Source organism: Phalacrocorax carbo, unplaced genomic scaffold, assembly GCF_963921805.1.
Source record: "Phalacrocorax carbo unplaced genomic scaffold, bPhaCar2.1 SCAFFOLD_81, whole genome shotgun sequence".
NCBI classification, from domain to species: domain Eukaryota; kingdom Metazoa; phylum Chordata; class Aves; order Suliformes; family Phalacrocoracidae; genus Phalacrocorax; species Phalacrocorax carbo.
The window spans coordinates 113,819-123,753 of record NW_026990296.1 but is presented as its reverse complement, the minus strand read 5'-3'; positions in this window follow the sequence as shown (position 1 = coordinate 123,753).

Genomic DNA, 9,935 nt, shown 5'->3' with positions numbered 1-9,935 from the left:
GCCGGATCCGCTCCGGTTTTTGCGCGGCGGCCCCGATCCGCTCCGGTTTTTGCGCGGCGGCCCGTTCCGCGGGCCGGATCCGATCCGGTTTTTGCGCGGCGGCCCCGATCCGGTCCGATTTTTGCGCGGCGGCCCGTTCCGCGGGCCGGATCCGCTCCGGTTTTTGCGCGGTGGCTCCGATCCGGTCCGGTTTTTGCGCGGTGGCCTGTTCCGCGGGCCGCATCCAGTCCGGTTTTTGCGCGGCGGCCCCGATCCGGTCCGGTTTTTGCGCCGCGGCCCGTTCCGCGGGCCGGATCTGCTCCGGTTTTTGCGCGGCGGCCCCGATCCGCTCCGGTTTTTGCGCGGCGGCCCATTCCGCGGGCCGGATCCGCTCCGGTTTTTGCGCGGCGGCCCCGATACGGTCCGGTTTTTGCGCCGCGGCCCGTTCCGCGGGCCGGATCCGCTCCGGTTTTTGCGCGGCGGCCCCGATCCGGTCCGGTTTTTGCGCGGCGGCCCGTTCCGCGGGCCGGATCCGCTCCGGTTTTTGCGCGGTGGGCCCGATCCGCTCCGGTTTTTGCGCGGCGGCCCCGATCCGATCCGGTTTTTGCGCGGTGGCCCGTTCCGCGGGCCGGATCCGCTCCGCTTTTTGCGCGGCGGCCCCGATCCGCTCCGGTTTTTGCGCGGCGGCCCGTTCCGCGGGCTGGATCCGCTCCGGTTTTTGCGCGGCGGCCCCGAGCCGGTCCGGTCTTTGCGCGGCGGCCCGTTCCGCGGGCCGGATCCGCTCCGGTTTTTGCGCGGTGGCTCCGATCTGGTCCGGTTTTTGCGCGGCGGCCCCGATCCGGTCCGATTTTTGCGCGGTGGCCCGTTCCGCGGGCCGGATCCGCTCCGGTTTTTGCGCGGCGGCCCCGATCCTGTCTGGTTTTTGCGCCGCGGCCCGTTCCGCGGGCCGGATCCGCTCCGGTTTTTGCGCGGCGGCCCCGATCCGGTCCGGTTTTTGCGCGGCGGCCCCGATCCGCTCCGGTTTTTGCGCGGCGGCCCATTCCACGGGCCGGATCCGCTCCGTTTTTTGCGCGGCGGGCCCGATCCGCTCCGGTTTTTGCGCGGCGGCCCGTTCCGCGGGCCGGATCCGCTCCGGTTTTTGCGCGGCGGCCCCGAGCCTGTCCGGTTTTTGCGCGGCGGCCCGTTCCGCGGGCCGGATCCGCTCCGGTTTTTGCGCGGCGGCCCCGAGCCGGTCCGGTTTTTGTGCCGCGGCCCTTTCCGCGGGCCGGATCCGCTCCGGTTTTTGCGCGGCGGCCCGTTCCGCAGGCCGGATCCGCTCCGGTTTTTGCGCGGCGGCCCCGATGCGGTCCGGTTTTTGCGTGGCGGCCCGTTCCGCGGGCCGGATCCGCTCCGGTTTTTGCGCGGCGGCCCCGATCCGCTCCGGTTTTTGTGCGGCGGCCCATTCCGCGGGCCGGATCCGCTCCGGTTTTTGCGCGGCGGGCCCGATCCGCTCCGGTTTTTGCGCGGCGGCCCGTTCCGCGGGCCGGATCCGCTCCGGTTTTTGCGCGGCGGCCCCGATCCTGTCTGGTTTTTGCGCCGCGGCCCGTTCCGCGGGCCGGATCCGCTCCGGTTTTTGCGCGGCGGCCCCGATCCGGTCCGGTTTTTGCGCCGCGGCCCGTTCCGCGGGCCGGATCCGCTCCGGTTTTTGCGCGGCGGCCCCGATCCGCTCCGGTTTTTGCGCGGCGGCCCGTTCCGCGGGCCGGATCCGCTCCGGTTTTTGCGCGGCGGCCCCGAGCCGGTCCGGTTTTTGTGCCGCGGCCCGTTCCGCGGGCCGGATCCGCTCCGGTTTTTGCGCGGCGGCCCGTTCCGCGGGCCGGATCCGCTCCGGTTTTTGTGCGGCGGCCCCGAGCCTGTCCGGTTTTTGCGCGGCGGCCCGTTCCGCGGGCCGGATCCGCTCCGGTTTTTGCGCGGCGGCCCCGATCCGCTCCGGTTTTTGCGCGGCGGCCCGTTCCGCGGGCCGGATCCGATCCGGTTTTTGCGCGGCGGCCCCGATCCGGTCCGATTTTTGCGCGGCGGCCCGTTCCGCGGGCCGGATCCGCTCCGGTTTTTGCGCGGTGGCTCCGATCCGGTCCGGTTTTTGCGCGGTGGCCTGTTCCGCGGGCCGCATCCAGTCCGGTTTTTGCGCGGCGGCCCCGATCCGGTCCGGTTTTTGCGCCGCGGCCCGTTCCGCGGGCCGGATCTGCTCCGGTTTTTGCGCGGCGGCCCCGATCCGCTCCGGTTTTTGCGCGGCGGCCCATTCCGCGGGCCGGATCCGCTCCGGTTTTTGCGCGGCGGCCCCGATACGGTCCGGTTTTTGCGCCGCGGCCCGTTCCGCGGGCCGGATCCGCTCCGGTTTTTGCGCGGCGGCCCCGATCCGGTCCGGTTTTTGCGCGGCGGCCCGTTCCGCGGGCCGGATCCGCTCCGGTTTTTGCGCGGTGGGCCCGATCCGCTCCGGTTTTTGCGCGGCGGCCCCGATCCGATCCGGTTTTTGCGCGGTGGCCCGTTCCGCGGGCCGGATCCGCTCCGCTTTTTGCGCGGCGGCCCCGATCCGCTCCGGTTTTTGCGCGGCGGCCCGTTCCGCGGGCTGGATCCGCTCCGGTTTTTGCGCGGCGGCCCCGAGCCGGTCCGGTCTTTGCGCGGCGGCCCGTTCCGCGGGCCGGATCCGCTCCGGTTTTTGCGCGGTGGCTCCGATCTGGTCCGGTTTTTGCGCGGCGGCCCCGATCCGGTCCGATTTTTGCGCGGTGGCCCGTTCCGCGGGCCGGATCCGCTCCGGTTTTTGCGCGGCGGCCCCGATCCTGTCTGGTTTTTGCGCCGCGGCCCGTTCCGCGGGCCGGATCCGCTCCGGTTTTTGCGCGGCGGCCCCGATCCGGTCCGGTTTTTGCGCGGCGGCCCCGATCCGCTCCGGTTTTTGCGCGGCGGCCCATTCCACGGGCCGGATCCGCTCCGTTTTTTGCGCGGCGGGCCCGATCCGCTCCGGTTTTTGCGCGGCGGCCCGTTCCGCGGGCCGGATCCGCTCCGGTTTTTGCGCGGCGGCCCCGAGCCTGTCCGGTTTTTGCGCGGCGGCCCGTTCCGCGGGCCGGATCCGCTCCGGTTTTTGCGCGGCGGCCCCGAGCCGGTCCGGTTTTTGTGCCGCGGCCCTTTCCGCGGGCCGGATCCGCTCCGGTTTTTGCGCGGCGGCCCGTTCCGCGGGCCGGATCCGCTCCGGTTTTTGCGCGGCGGCCCCGATGCGGTCCGGTTTTTGCGTGGCGGCCCGTTCCGCGGGCCGGATCCGCTCCGGTTTTTGCGCGGCGGCCCCGATCCGCTCCGGTTTTTGCGCGGTGGCCCGTTCCGCGGGCCGGATCCGCTCCGGTTTTTGCGCGGCGGCCCCGATCCGCTCCGGTTTTTGTGCGGCAGCCAGTTCCGCGGGCCGGAGCCGGTCCGGTTTTTGCACGGCGGCCCGTTCCGCGGGCCGGATCCGCTCCGGTTTTTGCGCGGCGGCCCCGAGCCGGTCCGGTTTTTGTGCCGCGGCCCTTTCCGCGTGCCGGATCCGCTCCGGTTTTTGCGCGGCGGCCCGTTCCGCGGGCCGGATCCGCTCCGGTTTTTGCGCGGCGGCCCCGAGCCGGTCCGGTCTTTGCGCGGCGGCCCGTTCCGCGGGACGGATCCGGTACGGTTTTTGCGCGGTGGCTCCGATCCGGTCCGGTTTTTGCACGGCGGCCCCGATCCGCTCCGGTTTTTGCGCGGCGGCCCGTTCCGCGGGCCGGATCCGGTCCGCTTTTTGCGCGGCGGCCCGTTCCGCGGGCCGGATCCGCTCCGGTTTTTGCGCGGTGGCCCCGATCCGGTCCGGTTTTTGCGCGGCAGCCCGTTCCGCGGGCCGGATCCGCTCCGGTTTTTGCGCGGCGGCTCCGAGCCGGTCCGGTTTTTGCGCGGCGGCCCGTTCCGCGGGCCGCATCCGCTCCGCTTTTTGCGCGGCGGCCCCGATCCGGTCCGGTTTTTTCCGCGGCGGCCCGTTCCGCGGGCTGGATCCGCTCCGGTTTTTGCGCGGCGGCCACGATCCGGTCCGGTTTTTTGCGCGGGGGCCCGTTCCGCGGGCCGGATCCGCTCCGGTTTTTGCGCGGCGGCCCCGATCCGGTCCGGTTTTTGCGCGGCGGCCTGTTCCGCGGGCTGGATCCGCTCCGGTTTTTGCGCGGCGGCCCCGATCCTGTCTGGTTTTTGCGCGGCGGCCCGTTCCGCGGGCCGCATCCGCTCCGGTTTTTGCGCGGTGGCTCCGATCCGCTCCGGTTTTTGCGCGGTGGCCCGTTCCGCGGGCCGCATCCAGTCCGGTTTTTGCGCGGCGGCCCCGATCCGGTCCGGTTTTTGCGCCGCGGCCAGTTCCGCGGGCCGGATCCGGTCCGGTTTTTGCGCGGCGGCCCCGATCCGCTCCGGTTTTTGCGCGGCGGCCCGTTCCGGGGTCCGGATCCGCTCCGGTTTTTGCGCGGCGGGCCCGATCCGCTCCGGTTTTTGCGCGGCGGCCCGTTCCGCGGGCCGGATCCGCTCCGGTTTTTGCGCGGCGGGCCGGATCCGCTCCGGTTTTTGCGCGGCGGCACGTTCCGCGGGCCGGATCCGCTCCGGTTTTTGCGCGGCGGCCCCGATCCGGTCCGGTTTTTGCGCCGCGGCCCGTTCCGCGGGCCGGATCCGGTCCGGTTTTTGCGCGGTGGCCCCGATCCGCTCCGGTTTTTGTGCGGCGGCCCATTCCGCGGGCCGGATCCGCTCCGGTTTTTGCGCGGCGGGCCCGATCCGCTCCGGTTTTTGCGCGGCGGCCCGTTCCGCGGGCCGGATCCGCTCCGGTTTTTGCGCGGCGGCCCCGATCCTGTCTGGTTTTTGCGCCGCGGCCCGTTCCGCGGGCCGGATCCGCTCCGGTTTTTGCGCGGCGGCCCCGATCCGGTCCGGTTTTTGCGCGGCGGCCCGTTCCGCGGGCCGGATCCGCTCCGGTTTTTGCGCGGCGGCCCCGATCCGCTCCGGTTTTTGCGCGGCGGCCCGTTCCGCGGGCCGGATCCGCTCCGGTTTTTGCGCGGTGGCCCCGATCCGCTCAGGTTTTTGCGTGGCGGCCCGTTCCGCGGGCCGCATCCGCTCCGGTTTTTGCGCGGTGGCTCCGATCCGGTCCGGTTTTTGCGCGGCGGCCCGTTCCGCGGGCCGGATCCGGTCCGGTTTTTGCGCGGCGGCCCCGAGCCTGTCCGGTTTTTGCGCGGCGGCACGTTCCGCGGGCCGGATCCGCTCCGGTTTTTGCGCGGCGGCCCCGATCCGGTCCGGTTTTTGTGCCGCGGCCCGTTCCGCGGGCCGGATCCGCTCCGGTTTTTGCGCGGCGGCCCGTTCCGCGGGCCGGATCCGCTCCGGTTTTTGTGCGGCGGCCCCGAGCCTGTCTGGTTTTTGCGCCGCGGCCCGTTCCGCGGGCCGGATCCGCTCCGGTTTTTGCGCGGCGGCTCTGAGCCGCTCCGGTTTTTGCGCGGCGGCCCGTTCCGCGGGCCGGATCCGCTCCGGTTTTTGCGCGGCGGCCCCGATCCTGTCTGGTTTTTGCGCCGCGGCCCGTTCCGCGGGCCGGATCCGCTCCGGTTTTTGCGCGGCGGCCCCGATCCGGTCCGGTTTTTGCGCGGCGGCCCGTTCCGCGGGCCGGATCCGCTCCGGTTTTTGCGCGGCGGCCCCGATCCGCTCCGGTTTTTGCGCGGCGGCCCGTTCCGCGGGCCGGATCCGCTCCGGTTTTTGCGCGGTGGCCCCGATCCGCTCAGGTTTTTGCGTGGCGGCCCGTTCCGCGGGCCGCATCCGCTCCGGTTTTTGCGCGGTGGCTCCGATCCGGTCCGGTTTTTGCGCGGCGGCCCGTTCCGCGGGCCGGATCCGGTCCGGTTTTTGCGCGGCGGCCCCGAGCCTGTCCGGTTTTTGCGCGGCGGCACGTTCCGCGGGCCGGATCCGCTCCGGTTTTTGCGCGGCGGCCCCGAGCCGGTCCGGTTTTTGTGCCGCGGCCCGTTCCGCGGGCCGGATCCGCTCCGGTTTTTGCGCGGCGGCCCGTTCCGCGGGCCGGATCCGCTCCGGTTTTTGTGCGGCGGCCCCGAGCCTGTCCGGTTTTTGCGCGGCGGCCCGTTCCGCGGGCCGGATCCGCTCCGGTTTTTGCGCGGCGGCCCCGATCCGCTCCGGTTTTTGCGCGGCGGCCCGTTCCGCGGGCCGGATCCGATCCGGTTTTTGCGCGGCGGCCACGATCCGGTCCGGTTTTTGCGCGGCGGCCCGTTCTGGGGGCCGGATCCGCTCCGGTTTTTGCGCGGTGGCTCCGATCCGGTCCGGTTTTTGCGCGGTGGCCTGTTCCGCGGGCCGCATCCAGTCCGGTTTTTGCCCTGCGGGCCCGATCCGGTCCGGTTTTTGCGCCGCGGCCCGTTCCGCGGGCCGGATCCGGTCCGGTTTTTGCGCGGCGGCCCCGATCCGCTCCGGTTTTTGCGCGGCGGCCCGTTCCGCGGGCCGCATCCGCTCCGGTTTTTGCGCGGCGGGCCCGATCCGGTCCGGTTTTTGCGCGGCAGCCCGTTCCGCGGGCCGGATCCGCTCCGGTTTTTGCGCGGCGGCCCCGATCCTGTCTGGTTTTTGCGCCGCGGCCCGTTCCGCGGGCCGGATCTGCTCCGGTTTTTGCGCGGCGGCCCCGATCCGCTCCGGTTTTTGCGCGGCGGCCCGTTCCGCGGGCCGGATCCGCTCCGGTTTTTGCGCGGCGGCCCCGATACGGTCCGGTTTTTGCGCCGCGGCCCGTTCCGCGGGCCGGATCCGCTCCGGTTTTTGCGCGGCGGCCCCGATCCGCTCCGGTTTTTGCGCGGCGGCCCGTTCCGCGGGCCGGATCCGCTCCGGTTTTTGCGCGGCGGCCCCGAGCCTGTCCGGTTTTTGCGCGGCGGCCCGTTCCGCGGGCCGGATCCGCTCCGGTTTTTGCGCGGCGGCCCCGAGCCGGTCCGGTTTTTGTGCCGCGGCCCTTTCCGCGGGCCGGATCCGCTCCGGTTTTTGCGCGGCGGCCCGTTCCGCGGGCCGGATCCGCTCCGGTTTTTGCGCGGCGGCCCCGATCCGGTCCGGTTTTTGCGTGGCGGCCCGTTCCGCGGGCCGCATCCGCTCCGGTTTTTGCGCGGAGGCCCCGATCCGATCCGGTTTTTGCGCGGTGGCCCGTTCCGCGGGCCGCATCCGCTCCGGTTTTTGCGCGGCGGCCCCGATCCGCTCCGGTTTTTGTGCGGCAGCCAGTTCCGCGGGCCGGAGCCGGTCCGGTTTTTGCACGGCGGCCCGTTCCGCGGGCCGGATCCGCTCCGGTTTTTGCGCGGCGGCCCCGAGCCGGTCCGGTTTTTGTGCCGCGGCCCTTTCCGCGGGCCGGATCCGCTCCGGTTTTTGCGCGGCGGCCCGTTCCGCGGGCCGGATCCGCTCCGGTTTTTGCGCGGCGGCCCCGAGCCGGTCCGGTCTTTGCGCGGCGGCCCGTTCCGCGGGCCGGATCCGGTCCGGTTTTTGCGCGGTGGCTCCGATCCGGTCCGGTTTTTGCGCGGCGGCCCCGATCCGGTCCGATTTTTGCGCGGTGGCCCGTTCCGCGGGCCGGATCCGCTCCGGTTTTTGCGCGGCGGCCCCGATCCTGTCTGGTTTTTGCGCCGCGGCCCGTTCCGCGGGCCGGATCCGCTCCGGTTTTTGCGCGGCGGCCCCGATCCGGTCCGGTTTTTGCGCGGCGGCCCCGATCCGCTCCGGTTTTTGCGCGGCGGCCCATTCCGCGGGCCGGATCCGCTCCGGTTTTTTGCGCGGCGGGCCCGATCCGCTCCGGTTTTTGCGCGGCGGCCCGTTCCGCGGGCCGGATCCGCTCCGGTTTTTGCGCGGCGGCCCCGATCCTGTCTGGTTTTTGCGCCGCGGCCCGTTCCGCGGGCCGGATCCGCTCCGGTTTTTGCGCGGCGGCCCCGATCCGGTCCGGTTTTTGCGCGGCGGCCCGTTCCGCGGGCCGGATCCGCTCCGGTTTTTGCGCGGCGGCCCCGATACTGTCCGGTTTTTGCGCGGCGGCCCGTTCCGCGGGCCGGATCCGCTCCGGTTTTTGCGCGGCGGCCCCGATCCGCTCCGGTTTTTGCGCGGCGGCCCGTTCCGCGGGCCGCATCCGCTCCGGTTTTTGCGCGGTGGCTCCGATCCGGTCCGGTTTTTGCGCAGCGGCCCGTTCCGCGGGCCGGATCCGCTCCGGTTTTTTGCGCGGCGGCCCCGAGCCTGTCCGGTTTTTGCGCGGCGGCACGTTCCGCGGGCCGGATCCGCTCCGGTTTTTGCGCGGCGGCCCCGAGCCGGTCCGGTTTTTGTGCCGCGGCCCGTTCCGCGGGCCGGATCCGCTCCGGTTTTTGCGCGGCGGCCCGTTCCGCGGGCCGGATCCGCTCCGGTTTTTGCGCGGCGGCCCCGAGCCTGTCCGGTTTTTGCGCGGCGGCCCGTTCCGCGGGCCGGATCCGCTCCGGTTTTTGCGCGGCGGCCCCGATCCGCTCCGGTTTTTGCGCGGCGGCCCGTTCCGCGGGCCGGATCCGATCCGGTTTTTGCGCGGCGGCCCCGATCCGGTCCGATTTTTGCGCGGCGGCCCGTTCCGCGGGCCGGATCCGCTCCGGTTTTTGCGCGGTGGCTCCGATCCGGTCCGGTTTTTGCGCGGTGGCCTGTTCCGCGGGCCGCATCCAGTCCGGTTTTTGCGCGGCGGCCCCGATCCGGTCCGGTTTTTGCGCCGCGGCCCGTTCCGCGGGCCGGATCTGCTCCGGTTTTTTGCGCGGCGGCCCCGATCCGCTCCGGTTTTTGCGCGGCGGCCCGTTCCGCGGGCCGCATCCGCTCCGGTTTTTGCGCGGCGGCCCCGATACGGTCCGGTTTTTGCGCCGCGGCCCGTTCCGCGGGCCGGATCCGCTCCGGTTTTTGCGCGGCGGCCCCGATCCGCTCCGGTTTTTGCGCGGCGGCCCGTTCCGCGGGCCGGATCCGGTCCGGTTTTTGCGCGGTGGGCCCGATCCGCTCCGGTTTTTGCGCGGCGGCCCCGATCCGATCCGGTTTTTGCGCGGTGGCCCGTTCCGCGGGCCGGATCCGCTCCGGTTTTTGCGCGGCGGCCCCGATCCTGTCTGGTTTTTGCGCGGCGGCCCGTTCCGCGGGCTGGATCCGCTCCGGTTTTTGCGCGGCGGCCCCGAGCCGGTCCGGTCTTTGCGCGGCGGCCCGTTCCGCGGGCCGGATCCGGTCCGGTTTTTGCGCGGTGGCTCCGATCTGGTCCGGTTTTTGCGCGGCGGCCCCGATCCGGTCCGATTTTTGCGCGGTGGCCCGTTCCGCGGGCCGGATCCGCTCCGGTTTTTGCGCGGCGGCCCCGAGCCGGTCCGGTTTTTGTGCGGCAGCCAGTTCCGCGGGCCGGAGCCGGTCCGGTTTTTGCACGGCGGCCCCGATCCGCTCCGGTTTTTGCGCGGCGGCCCGTTCCGCGGGCCGGATCCGGTCCGGTTTTTGCGCGGCGGCCCCGATCCGGTCCGGTTTTTGCGCGGCGGCCCGTTCCGCGGGCCGGATCCGGTCCGGTTTTTGCGCGGCAGCCCCGATCCGCGGGCCGCATCCGCTCCGGTTTTTGCGCGGTGGCTCCGATCCGGTCCGGTTTTTGCGCGGCGGCCCGTTCCGGGGTGCGGATCCGGTCCGGTTTTTGCGCGGTGGCCCCGATCCGCTCCGGTTTTTGCGCGGCGGCCCGTTCCGCGGGCCGGATCCGCTCCGGTTTTTGCGCGGCGGCCCCGATCCGCTCCGGTTTTTGCGCGGCGGCCCGTTCCGCGGGCCGCATCCGCTCCGGTTTTTGCGCGGCGGCCCCGATCCACTCCGGTTTTTGCGCGGCGGCCCGTTCCGCGGGCCGCATCCGCTCCGGTTTTTGCGCGGTGGCTCCGATCCGGTCCGGTTTTTGCGCGGCGGCCCGTTCCGGGGTCCGGATCCGGTCCGGTTTTTGCGCGGTGGCCCCGATCCGATCCGGTTTTTGC